Source organism: Rattus rattus, chromosome 10 (genome assembly GCF_011064425.1).
Source record: "Rattus rattus isolate New Zealand chromosome 10, Rrattus_CSIRO_v1, whole genome shotgun sequence".
In the NCBI taxonomy this organism is placed as follows: Eukaryota; Metazoa; Chordata; class Mammalia; order Rodentia; family Muridae; genus Rattus; species Rattus rattus.
The window spans coordinates 70,370,005-70,383,809 of record NC_046163.1 but is presented as its reverse complement, the minus strand read 5'-3'; the positions used below and the strand labels follow the sequence as shown (position 1 = coordinate 70,383,809).

The following is a 13,805-nucleotide window of genomic DNA, read 5'->3' as shown; positions in this document are numbered from 1 at the left end:
CCCAGATGCCCTTCAACAGAGGAATAGATACAGAACATGTGGGACATTTACACAATGGACTAATTCTCAGCTATCAAAAACAATGACTTTATGAAATTCATAGGCAAATGGATGAAACTAGAAAATATCATCCTAAGTGAGGTAACCCAGTCACAAAAGAACACACATGGTATGCACTCACTGATGAGTGGATATTAGCCCAAAAGCTCAGAATATCCAAGATACAATTCATAGACCACATGAAGCTCAAGAAGACCAAAACGTGTTTGCTTCAGTCCTTCTTAGAAAGGGGGACAAAATACTCAAGGGAGGAAATGAGACAATATATGGAGCAGAGACTGAAGGAAAAGCCATCCAGAGACTGTCCTACCTGGGGATCCATCCCATCTACAGACACCAAACCCAGACAATATTGTGGATGCCAAGAAGTGCCTGCTGACAGAGCCTGATACAGCTGTCTCCTGGGAGGCTCTGCCAAAGCCTGACAAATACAAAGATGGATGCTTGAAGTCAACCATTGCACCGAGCAAAGGGTCCCCGATGGAGGAGTTAGAGGACTGAAGGACCTGAAGGTGTTTGCAACCCTATAGAAAGAACAACAATATCAACCCACCAGATCCCCCAGAGCTCCCAGGGACTAAACCTCCACCCAAAGAGAGCACATGGATGGACCCATGGCTTTAGCAGCATATGTAGCAGAGGATGGCCTTGTCTGACATCAGTGGGAGGAGAGGCCTTTGGTCCTGTGAAGGCTCAATGCCCCAGTGTACAGGAAGGCCAGGGCGGGGAGGTGGGAGGGAGTGGATGGGTGGGAGGGGGGATGGGATGGCGGTCTCCAAAGGGCAACTGCGAAAGGGGATGACATTTGAAAAGTAAATAAATAAAATATCCAATAAAAATATATCATAAAAAAGAGATTAAAAAAGCAAACTTCTAAGATTTTTTTTTTTCAGGAAGACACACTTGATGTCAAACCCAGCGACCTGCATTTGACTTCTGGGGCAGGTTGTCCTCTGACCGCACAGGAAGTCACCGTGTGCTCGCCTCACCCACAAAAAAACAAAAAACAAAACACAAAAAACAAAACAAAACAAAACACTTTCTTTTTTTTTTTTCTTTTTTTTTTTTTAATACGAAGCTGGAACCAGGAGGAGTTAGGAGCACAGAATAGGAAGTAAAAATGATCAGATTATATTGTATGAAATTCTCAAAGAATTAGTAAAATACTATATTAAAAAATAACAATACGCATAGTGAAGAAAGTGGATCCCATCCCCACAAACCTGTTAATTAACCACAGTTCGCTGATCCTCAACTTCTTAGGATCCACATGATAAAAACCAATGCTATTTGGAAGATTAAAGTTTTAAATAAAATGTAAATGTTCCGCCCGACAAAATACGTACAGAAAATTTATGGAGAAAATTATCAAGCCTTCATCATAGGAATTTTAAATTTCTGGAATAAATCGTTAAGTGTAATAACACCATTATTAAGACACTAAGTTTTCCTGATTTAATACTGTGTTAAAATGAATTCCAAGAAAATTCCCCCGAGTCTCTAGATCACTTAGACTAATTTTAAAATTCGACACATGGATAATAGTATATAAACTATTGGCAGGAGGGGTGACTTACCAGTTAGAGTCTATTGAACATGTACAGTGAGGAGGACAGAGCTGGGAGCCCAGAGACACAGTGGCAGAGATGAAGCTCAAGTTAAATTGCTCTGGGAATGCCTCTTCAGCATTTTAAACTTAACACATCCAAACCTGCACTCCTTGTCTGTCTCCCCTCAACCCCTACAAGACCAATTCTGGTTCCCTGCTAGGGCTGGTGGCCACTTTTGGGTTTTTGTCTGTTTAAGCAGAAATAAATATGTTTTTGCCCACTTTCCTACAGTTCAGTTCCTTGCTTTGCCGGCTTTATGATGCTCTGACAAAACGCCTGGAGATCAATTGGGTGTATTTTGGTTCCCGGCTTCAGTCTACGGCCATCTGGCCCCATTGCCTCTGAGCCTTCGGTAAGAGAGAGAAAGCACCCACTCAGGGATGGGGTGGAGGAGCCTTTTCACCTCACAGTGGCAAAGCATGGAGGAATAGGGGTTCTTTCTTCTTCTTATAACAAAGTTCCCCCCTCCAAACTGACCAATCTATAAATAAATAACCCATCTATGAGGTCAGAGGTCCCACTGCAACTGAACCAAGCCATCTCTCCACCCATGAGCTTTTGAGGGACATTTAAAACACAGCCTATGATACTCTTCCAGCAGGGCCGGAAATAACTGCCTCTATAGGAGACCCAAAGCCCTGTCCTGCTCTCTGACACCTAGAAGCCCCTTGAGACCTTCCATCCCTGTGGGGCCTTTGATCTATGGGCCTCCCTTGAGGGTATTCAATATAGGCACACCAAATGTCAAACCCATGCAATCCTGATTCTACAAGGAGCTCAGCCCTGCAGGGGCTACAAAGGACACCTGGTGGCCCCGTGTGGAATTTCCCAGCACCTCTTTCCTATCTCAGCACCTTTGAGCCCCACTAAGTGTGTGGGGAAACGCTGCCTGACATAATCTTTTCTGTCTCCATTGGTCACACAGCAGAAAGTAACTTAGAATGGATGGGATACATCAGCTTGTTGTCTCCACCTTTGTCTCCAGTGTTTGATCTAGCTCTCAGACTAGGTGTAATAAGTTCATGGGTAATTTTGTTTCTTGAGGGAGATCTGAATTGGTTTAGGGAGTAGCTTTCCCTCTAAATTACAAAGGGAAAAAGGAAAGAAAAAACTACAAAGCCTGATTTTGACAGTTTGCCAGTGGGGACACATGACTTGTAAAAAAGCACTGTTTGTTTTGGAAGCAACAAGCTGCTTTCTAAAAATTTAGCTACGACAGCCTCATTAAACGTGTATTTATGTGGTCACTGGTACGGAAAAAAGGGGGAAGGGCAGAGAAGGGAGGGGCAGGTCTAGCAGCAGGATGTGAAGGAGGACAGACACTGGAGGCAGCTTCATCAGTTGGATGGCCGCTTGTGCCCTGAGCTTGGATCCCATGTCAAAGGCAGATGAAGTCAGACACCAGATGCTGGGTAGGTCATGGAGCCATTAGAGGGTAGACTAAGGGTTTACTGCTTTCAGCGTGAAGTGGAGGAGGCACCGTGTTCCACCTGTTCCCATAACGCCAGCAGCAGCCATGTTGAAGGCCTCTCCCTGATCTGCGCCCATTTTATCATTGAACTGCCCATAGGATTTATTCAACACAGAGTCCAACAATTCCACTGAGCTTCTGAAAAGCCATCCACTGAAAGCCCTCCTACTGCTGGGCTGGGAATCATTACTTATATGATATTCTGCTTTTCCCACTAGAGGGAATACGATCCTGGTCTCTGCATTTCCTGTAAAAGACTGCCAGTGTATTCATGGTAATGAGTAAACGAATGATCTCTTTCCTTTTGCTAATACCAACGTAACAAAACGTACAAATGTAAGAAATTAATTACATGTATAAGTAATTGAGTCCACTCCATAGTTTCCCTGAATTAAAAACCAGGCATATAAATTTACTATTTTACCACACCATTTCTATCTCTTGACTGTCTTTGGGTTTTATGTAGTTTATAGCTTAAAGAGGTCCCTTAGACGCTGTGTTGAGAAGAGGTGCCAAACAAGGTGTTATAAACGGCCCAATTATTCTTGAAGACACATAATCATTACTGTGTGTGCACCAACAACAGAATGCTGGGGGCAGGGAGTGTGTGCATAAATGGAATCCCAAGGAGAAACAGGGAAACACTAAACACAGCTAGAGACCCAGCCGCCCTTCTCTTTGAAATAAGACAAATGAGAAAAATGGAAAATCAGTAAGGGCACAGTTAAAACTCAATAATACCATTAGTCCTGGGACTATAGGCATGCACAGACTATGTCATCCAACTACAGCAGAGCACATGCTCTCCTCATGTCTACATGGAACATTTACCACAGTCCGACTACCACAGACACTTTAGCAAATGTAAAACAACAGAAACGACACGGTGTCTGCTCTCAGGCAACATGGAATGAAGACAGAAATCAGCACCGACAGCTGGGAAATCAAAGGGTTCAACAACACAGGGGTCAAGGAACAAAACTGCACGGACATTTCAAGCTATTTTGAACTACATGAAAAACTGAAGCAAAAATTTGTCAAAATTAGTGGGATGTAGCAGAAACAATGCTTTTAGGGAAATCTGAACATATATGTAAACACTACGATGTCACCCATAAGCATGGAATTTGTTATGTGTGGCAATGTGGATAAAAATGGAGGATGCTATATGAAGCAGGGTACAGAAAGACAGATGCTGAATGTTCTCACTCGCAGGTAGACACTTCAAATCCTGATTTCGTATAAGAGCGTGATACTGATCCCCAGAGGTGCCAAGAGTCTAGAAAGAAGGACGTGACAGTGCTGTCAACCCAGAATCCAGATTCGACTGGAGGTGGGTCTCTGGGCATGCCTCTGTGTGTGGCAGGGTATCCTGATTGAGTTAATCCAAGTAGGGAGACCTGCCCACTCTGGGTGGCACCATTCCCTAGACTGCATGGCTGAAGGAAGGGGGCTGAGCACTGCAGGAATTCGTTTCTCTCTACTTCCTACTTGTGGATGTGGTGCAATCAGTTGTTCCAAGCCCTGGCTGCCTTGCTTTCCACCATGATAAATGGCAACCTAGGACTGTAAGCCAAAGAAAACCCTTCCTCCCTTAAGTTGCTCTTGTCAGGGTGCTTCATCACAGCGACAGGAAGAGAAACTACGGCATGTGGCAGAGCGGTTCACACAGCGTGTATGAAAGTAGGAGTTCAAGGAGGAATAAGTTCCATTTGTTCTACAGTGCAGATGGGTGTCTATAGTCTGCAACAATCTTTCTTTTAAGAACTAGAGAGAGGAATTCAGAACTTCTTAACCGAAGAGAAAATTGTTTAAGAAGACATAGATTTGAACTGCCCTTAGCTGACCTTTATGTGTTTTATAGTTTTCAAGGAATCACACTGGATACCATAAATAACATGCAGAATTTGGATATATGATCAATATATAAAAATGGACATAAATCAATGAAATTGGTAAAATATCCAACAAAACCAAAAGCTAGTTCTGCAAAAAGATTAAATTCCAGTAATTATTTTTAAGATACTGTATGGCTATTAACAAGCTAACTCTAAACTTGAAAATATTTTATTATCTTCTGTGTATGTATGTATGTGTATGTCTGCATAACCACGTGTGTTTCCAGAAGCCAGTAAAGAGCAGAGTCCCCTGAAACTAGAGTTACAGCTGTTTGGGATCTGCCATGTGAGTGCTGAGAATTGAACCCAGATCCTTTGGGAAAGCAGCCAATGTTCTTAATCGCTGGAGCATCTCATCTCTCCAGACCCTGGTTCTGAAAACTGAGAAGCTAATAATATCAAAGGAGAAGAATCACAGGTAACAGAGCCCACAACTATAAAGCTATAGATAATAGATTGTTGGTGAAGCATGGACAATCATTGCAACAGATTAGAGAGCCCACAAATAGGCCCACACAAACATGCTTAACTGGTCCATGATAAAGGAACAAACGCAACACCATGGGCACATGACAGCGCTGACAACACCATGGACATGTGACAGCACTGACAACACCATGGACACGTGACATCAATGACAATACCATGGACACATGACAGCATTGACTACATACACCATAGAGACAGTCTTACAACAAACCGTACTGAAACAACTGGACAGCCACATGTAAATACAGATCAAGCATGGACCTCACAGTCTTCATAAAAATTAACTCACAACAAATGCCACATCTCTCTCCAAAACAAAACCACACAACTCCTACAGGAAAACATAGAAATACATCTATATGATCCTGGTTCTGGATGACAGGCTGCTCTGCCTCTCAGAATAGGAAGGAAGTGCAAACAGAAGCGGTAATAAACCACCGCCACTCCGATGAGAATGGTCAAAAACCAGAATGAGAACAGTAAATGCTGACAAGAACGTGGAACCACGGGAATGCTCAAAACCGCACGGTGCCTAGGAAGGCAGCGTTCCTGTCCTGTAAGCCGTCCATCCATTCCGAGTGCTTACCCAAACAAGCTGAGCTTAGCAGTCAGAGGAGCGCTTGCACATGGACTCAGCAGCTTTGTGGATCACTGCCAAGACCCGAAGAGCGACGGAAATGCTCTTCAGCAGACGATTGGACAAATGATGGTCCGTCCAGATGATGGACTAATATACAGCGTCAAAATGAAAGGAACTATCAAGCCGTGGAAAGACACGGAGGACGTAAGGAGAAGTCAAGTGTAGAGGCTGCTCACCATACGATTCTGACTGCACTGCATTCCGTGTTTTGTTTTGTTTTGTTTTGTTTTGTTTTGAGACAGGGTCTTACTATAAAGTCCTGGCTGGCCTGAAACTCAAAAGACAGATGAGGGTCTGTCTCTCAAATGCTGGGATTAAAGCTGTGTGCTACTATGCTGGCTCAGGAGAAAAAAAAAAAAAAAAAGACCAGTGGTTGCTACTTATGATATGGCAAACCGATGGGACAGAGAGGGGTGGGCAGTGCTAACATGCAACTGGAAACTCTAATGATGGATCAACACACATTTGCTTAAACCCTCATGAACTTTAGTAATGATGTGTCAACATAGGTTCAGCAGTTGTGACAAAGGAACTTGTCAGGAGCGGTGATAACGAGGCAGGTGGAATTTAGACGCATAGGAGGAAGATGGGGAAATCTCTATATTTTGCACTCAATATTGCCGATGGTCGAAACTGACACTAAACCAGAAAGTCTACTGAATGTTTTTAAAACTGACCTGCGTGAGGTGGTAGTCCTAAGTAAGTACACGTGCTCAGGAGGTGACGACTGATATTCTTAGTGAGCAGTGGTTGGCCAAGGTCTACCCTCATTGGGGAGACGGGGGATGAGGGGTTTGCTGAAACCCCCAGTGGAAAGACAGAATCACAGGGTGGCTTCAAAGAAAGTCAAGGCTGGGGGAATCTTCTCCCAAGCCACCTGTGAACAGGTGACCTCATTCCTCCATTTCCAGAGGCTCATGGGAGCTGTGTTCTGTGCTCAGACAGGATGCTCACAGATGCCAGTCCAGCCCAGTCTGCAAACCCGCTCCCCCCTCTTTCTTCAAGACGCAGCAGCATTTTCGGGATTAGAAGACAGAGCTTTCTGGCTCCTTCGTGATGAGTCAGAGAAGCCTTCAGTGTCCTCTCGAGCATCCTGAGGCGGCTGAGGAGGGGGAGGAATCCATTCCCTTTCAGACTGGGAGTGTTTGCTCAGGGCTGCTGAGGTGTTTCTCTCTGTTTGGAATAAGAAATTGAAGCTTGCATCTAAACTCCTCACTAATTAGAAGCCACACCAGGCGAAAATCTCTAAACCTTTTCAGTCCTGAAAGGAAAAAGTATCACCAAGTTATCACTCCTCAGAATGGAGTCCTGAATACCCAGGGAATCACAGAAGCTGTGAAAGTGCCTATGCAGCCCACAGGTGCCAGCATGTAGTGGGGACACTGTGGAGGGAGGAATGAATGGCTCCAGGAGTCATTCCCTGGAACAAACACTCAGAAACCAAGGCTCCCCATTCTATGCCCATGTTATCAACCAGAAGCAAGCATGAGACAGGATGTACAGAAAACATTTAGGAAAAAAACATTCTTTGATCTGTGCAGACAGAAGGAACCCAGCCACAGGTGTGGATGGGTAGCAAATGCCTGTCATGAACATGAAGGATACTGAGAGGGATTTACTTCCAATGGAGAGGAGCCTGTCCCTTCCGGCCAAACCACAAAGCCAACATTGTCTGTGTCTCACATGTTGGCCCTTATCCACTGGAAAAATGAGTGCATGTTTGGAAGTGAAGAAGTTTACTTCCGAACACAGCCCAGGCATTAGAGCAACACAGAACACACGTATATAGACTGTTGTCCTTCATGGTCAAACCCCACTGTGTTTCACAAGTCACGGTAAGTTTAGCAACAAATGTGGGCGTCTGAGGTCCTCAGGAAGGTAGATGGTGTGGGCAATCTAGGGTGGCCCCTTAAGTGGTGTGGGCAATCTAGGGTGGCCCCAGGATTCTAGATGCAGTACAAGATGGAATCCTGAGTCAAGGACTTCCTGTTGTATGACTCTGAGAAAGCTGTCACCTCCTACCCATCACTTCCCATTCTGTCACCTCCCAGTCTGTCACCTCACATTGTCACCTCCCAGTCTATCACCTCCCAGTCTGTCGCTTTAAAGCCTGTCACCTCCTGCCTGTCATCTCTGGCATCCCAGTTCACAGGGCTTAAGCACATCCCAGTCACATTACAGACCTCAGTGTATAGTTGAGAGGACTAATTGTGCAGCATGTGGAGGCTTTGTGTCTGTAAACGAAGAAGATTGACAGGGTTTTGATATTCTGTTTTGAGAACCCCAAGGCCTCAAGCAAGCTTAGTGCAAGTTGAACAGGAAAAAGCCACCAATATAGAGCTTTAAATGCGAGATGGGCACAGGGAACTGCCTGCAGATGACTGAGCTAGATTCTTGGAAGGATTAAACACCAAGGTTAACCTCCTCCCAGCCTGGGGACCACTTTCATTAAGATCACTGACCTCTTCCTGCAGGTGTCTCCTGGGTAACTAAAAGCAGGGTACCTCAATCTTTGGGTCGGATTCCTGCTCTGTACTAGATAAAGTATTTCCTAAAATGGTAACACAAAGCAGGTAGCACCAGGTTCACTTAATATTTCTTTCTCCTCTGCAACACTAAAGCCATCAAAGCCAGGGTGACTATGGTCTGTGGCCTCACTCTAACGTCCAGGGTTAGAAGCAGCTTTCACTGCGTCCTGCAGACTCTGGAGGCCTCCTCCTAGTTTATCTCCAGGACCAGAAATATCCAGGCTTGCAGGAAATCATCTCTCCTGATACAACCAGAGCCTGAAGTAATATTCAGGCAGATTCCTGTGTACCTACAGCTGCCAAATTGCATGCCTCTGTCCAGGATGGCTCTCATGGCTTTGGGACTATGTGCTTTTTGCCTTCTGTTCCTCACCTATGGACTGCTAGATTTAGTCAGCACTTCACAGGAAGTTTCCTAAGGAGGCAGAGAGACACTGCCTTCCCAGTGTGACAATGGGGGGAACACACACACACACACACACACACACACACACACACACACACACTTCCCTCTCCTGTCCCTTTCTTGTCCTCCTCCTGTCCCTTCCCACTTACAAACCTTCTGGCCCAGGTCAAGGCCAAGAATCATATTGCTTGTCCTTTTGGGGGCCCGAACCCCACCCCCACCTCTCATTTTTTGAATTAACATCTCTCTAAGTGTCCTTTGCTGACTTCCAACTCATGGTTCTCCTGCCTCCACCTCCCCAGTATTGGGATTACAGGGCTGTGCCACCATCCTGGTAATAGAGTTCTATAATAGAGAAGAAGGAGTTCAGAGAGCGTAACTGTCTTTGCCCAAGGGAGGCCTTCAATCTAAGATCTCACTACAGATGCTCAGATCTTCCCTGGGCTCCTGATGGGGCAGGGAGGTCAGGGATATCAGAACAGAATTCTGTTGCTGCTGCTCTTCACCCACCAAATTGTAATGTGGGGAGACTCGCTAGGTGTGTGTGTAGGAGACTGCCTTGGTGACAGTACCCAAGCCAGCTTGCCCCACTGGCTCTGGGTCTGACCATCAGAACATCACAGATAGTGTCTTTGGTCCCTGCTGGATGAGGCACGAAACAAGGGAAAGGACCCACCCTTGGCCTAGGTGAGTATGGATGTTAGTTTAGTTGTGATCGTGACACAATCTAGAATCACCCAGGAAGGGAGTTTCAATCAGCAGTTGTCTATATTAGGTTGGACTCTGGGATTTTCTCGACTGTGGAGGGTCCCTGCAAGCAACACATCTGGCAGAGGAATGACCCACAGAGAGGCAAGACCGAAATCTGGGTCAGCCTGAGTTAGTAGCTGGTGCTGGTCCAAACTGCACAGAGTCTGACACCAGATGGTTTGCTCAGCCATGTTTAAGCACAGAACAATTCGGGGGAAAGTTTCCTGGTGAAAAGGAGTTTAGTTCCAGGTGTACATCAAAACTTAAGACATATTTACACTGAAACTCTTTACAAAGCACATATGGCTTCCCTCATAAAGACAGGTTCTTTTGACTCAGAAACAATGCTCAAGATAAGGGGTGCATGATGCCCATAGGAGCCAGGATTGATTGGCCTGTCCCTAAGATAACCCAGAATTCACTCAGGCTGATGATGTAAACTACAAATGACCTCTCATTAGGATGGGTTTTATGGGCTGATAAGCAATGCTCAACATCTAGGGTCATTATATAATATGTAAATGGAGGTCTTTTCAGAGATTTCAGGCTTGGTCAGTCTTTGTGGTCTCCTAACTGGAAGTCTACTGAGTTCTCGGGCGAAAGGAGAATACTGTAAAACAGCCACAGGGTGAAAACCTCCAGCACACAAAATGAAGGCAGTGGGCTCTTGTTAGGATGAGATGGTGTGGAGTGTATTAGTGGAAATAAGGAGTGTTGCACTCTGGGAAGTGTTGAGAACAACAGAGAAATGAAGACATTGAGGATCCACCCAAGCATGTGAAAACAGCCTGAATTACTGGCCCTGCTGTTAAGAATCCATGGCTGTGCTCAGCATGGAGTAGATTCATCTTTACTGCTAAGGACTCTTTGGGAAATTCACCCCCAGTATCTATGCATCCATGTGCCCGGTGGGATCTGGCTCTCTTCTCTGCCCCTGTGAGCCCCACCCACTGTTCTCTGTATTCTTGGGTATCTCTCTGCTCACCTCAAGTCCTGGTTGATGCCCTACCTACACCGTCCAGCTGCATCGGGACACCCCAGACAGATTCTCAGTTCCCTTTTCTTATGCTCTGCCTGTGTTACCCTTTCTTGCAGCCCCAGCTACAATTATTACAAAGCTACAAATGGGGGGAATCACAGGGCTACCTTCACTGTTTCCTGTCCTTTGGGGATGACTGTCCTGGCTAGCTTGAGTTCCAGTGTTGTAAGCACACTGTTCCATGGATCCTTCTGTTCGTTTGGTTTCAAGCAAGAAGGTAAATCCAGTTTCCACTCTTCAGAGTTGGTGGGATCAATCGCGGGCTTTTTTTTTTTTTTTTTTTTTTGGTGTGTTTGAGATGCAGGTGGGGAAGCTTCAGCTACATAGCTGAGGATGAGTTTTAACTTTGCTTTTCCCTCTTCCACCTCCCAAGTGCTTACACCCCAGGTGCGTGCTGCCATGCTCTGTTTTGGCTTCATGAGTCTAGGGAGCCATTCTACCATCTTATCTGCACTGCTGCCCACGTTCAAACCGCATTTTAAAATGGCATTCAATCATACTTGACTCTGAGCTCTGTCAAGCTAAGGCCTGGGTTTTATCCTTCACGAACCCTTTACATTCAGTGTCAGGGGCAGTTGACAAACGTTATTTACCACCTCAGACTATGCTGCAGTTTGTCACTGTGCGGGCCACCATGAGGATCTGGCACCCTACTAAGGTAGAAGTTGATCTGTTTCTAGATGGACAAGTCTAGAGAATAGGTATTGTTGTGGCTCTCATAGGTGGGGAACTTTGCAGCAGAGGATTTCTGTGGTCTATAATCACATCACACCACATACACAGACACACAGACACACAGATACACACAAACAGACACAGAGGCACAGATATACGCACAGACACAGATACACAGAGACACACAAACAGACATAAAGACACAGATACACACACACACACAGACACACAGATACAGAGACACAGAGACACACACAGACACACACATAAACATACACACAAACACACAGACACACAGAGACACAGATACATACACAGAGAGACAAGACACAGAGACACAAATATGCACACATAAACACACAGACACATAAACAGAGAGACACACATATACACACACAGACATAGCACACACACACACACACACACACACACACACACACACACACACACACACACCAATCTTTAATAGGAGTCTAGACACTAAGATACCAGGACCAGCAAACATAGAGGACAAGAACAGAGTAAGGAAGATCAGTGCCTCAACACAGTAAATGGCTTGTGGAGGTGGCTGTGAAAAAGTAGAAAGGCCAGGGCTCCACCTCTTGCCTCAGATGTCATCTTCCTGCCCTAGTGCTCCTCTTCTTGCTCCAGGCCTCCTCCTCTTACCCCAGGGCTCTTCTGGGCCTTCTCTCTGCCTCCACCTTTCTAACAGAGCCAGGTGTATGGACGCATCTTCCTGTCCCACTCAGCTGAGAGTAACACCGACAGATTACCAAACAAGCAAGCCACAGGAATACTCCAGACGATCACCGGAGATTCAAGGCAATTGAGGATGTCAGCAGTTGTTTTGGATATTGCTTATCACGAGCATGAGCAATGCACGTGAGAAGAAACCAAGTGTAAGCTACACCTGGCGCGGCTTCATGGCACAGCCCTTGTGGAAACAGATGTATTCGTCCCCGTTTCATGACAACTCTTGATTCTGACACCAGATTTCAACCACCCCCAATTCACAGGTAAGAGAAGTTGTGTCAGCAGAACCTGTTACCCAAGGAAGCCTTCGTAGAAACACTGAAGAGCAGGTTGGGGGCTTTTCCTGTCTACCATAGATGGTCTAAGGAACAGAATCTGGTAGAGAGAGGGAGGGAGGGAGGGGAGGGGAGGGAGGGAGAGAGAGAGAGAGAGAGAGAGAGAGAGAGAGAGAGAGAGAGAGAGAGAGAGAGAGAACACCATTAAGAGTGAGAGACCCCTGGGCCCGAGGAGCTCAGCTAAGTCTCTGAGAGTTGAATTTATTTTATACACGAGCCAGGTTAAAATGGAGGTCTATTTAAGAGTAGATGGAACCCACCTAGCAACTTGCTATGGGGACACACAAATCATGATGTCCAGCAGCCCAGACAAAGTTCAGCTCTCTGTAGGAGAGTACACACCAACCTCATGCACAAAGAAGCTGGAAAGGAAAAGAGAAAGCAAGAAGTGGGTGAAAGCAAGAAGTGGGTGAGAGCAAGAACAGCACAGAAAACCATGGTAGAGATCAAGGACTCCAGCAGCAGCAGCAGCAGACAGGATGAGATCTGCCTGAGGAACTCTTGCTGTGTTCCTGAGCAAGGGTGTTCAGGTAAGCAGATCTTCCCCTGTAACTGCTCCTAACTTTAAGAGGTTTCTGTTAGCAATGAACCAGAAAGGGACTCCACCCTGTGCCAGCCAGCACTACAGGTGAACTGATGTTACCATGGAGACCTGAATCTCCAAGGGGATAGGCTGGGTTTTGAATCTTCCAGTCGGGAAGGGTCCAGTGTGTTTGTTGAAGAGTTCTTCCCTGAGACAAAGACTTCAACATCTACCTCTCCTCTTAAAGTACCAACAACAGACCAAGGCATCATTTCATCTAAGTTCATCAAGGGAAGCCAACAAATGTATTGAGCTCACACATGGAGCGTGGGTGTGGGGCTACTGACAGATGTAGCAGGGATGGGGTGGTGGGAGAAGCAGCTACACTTTAAAGTCATCATCTAGCATGGAAGGTGGCTCCCCTTCCATGTTCTGCACACATGGAGCCAGAGGGGTATTCAAAGCTCTAGTAAGGGCCCAGAGATCCTCTCCCCCCATCTTTCTATGAGGAACGCCAACAGTAAGACCCATCCTGATGAACGCCCTTGAGCGGGCACAGACATCTGAAGCAGACGGTGGCTGTTTTGCCTGGGAGAGAATAATAGTCTACAACAGAGTCTGCCAGGTG

The 13,805-nt window shown here is 45.8% G+C and overlaps 1 protein-coding gene across 2 annotated transcripts in view; it reads right to left on the bottom strand.

Annotated features, from left to right (window-relative positions):
* The window catches only part of Kcnh1 (potassium voltage-gated channel subfamily H member 1), a 298,193-nt gene that overhangs the window by 124,799 nt on the left and 159,589 nt on the right, over positions 1–13,805 (bottom strand). The window lies entirely within an intron of this gene.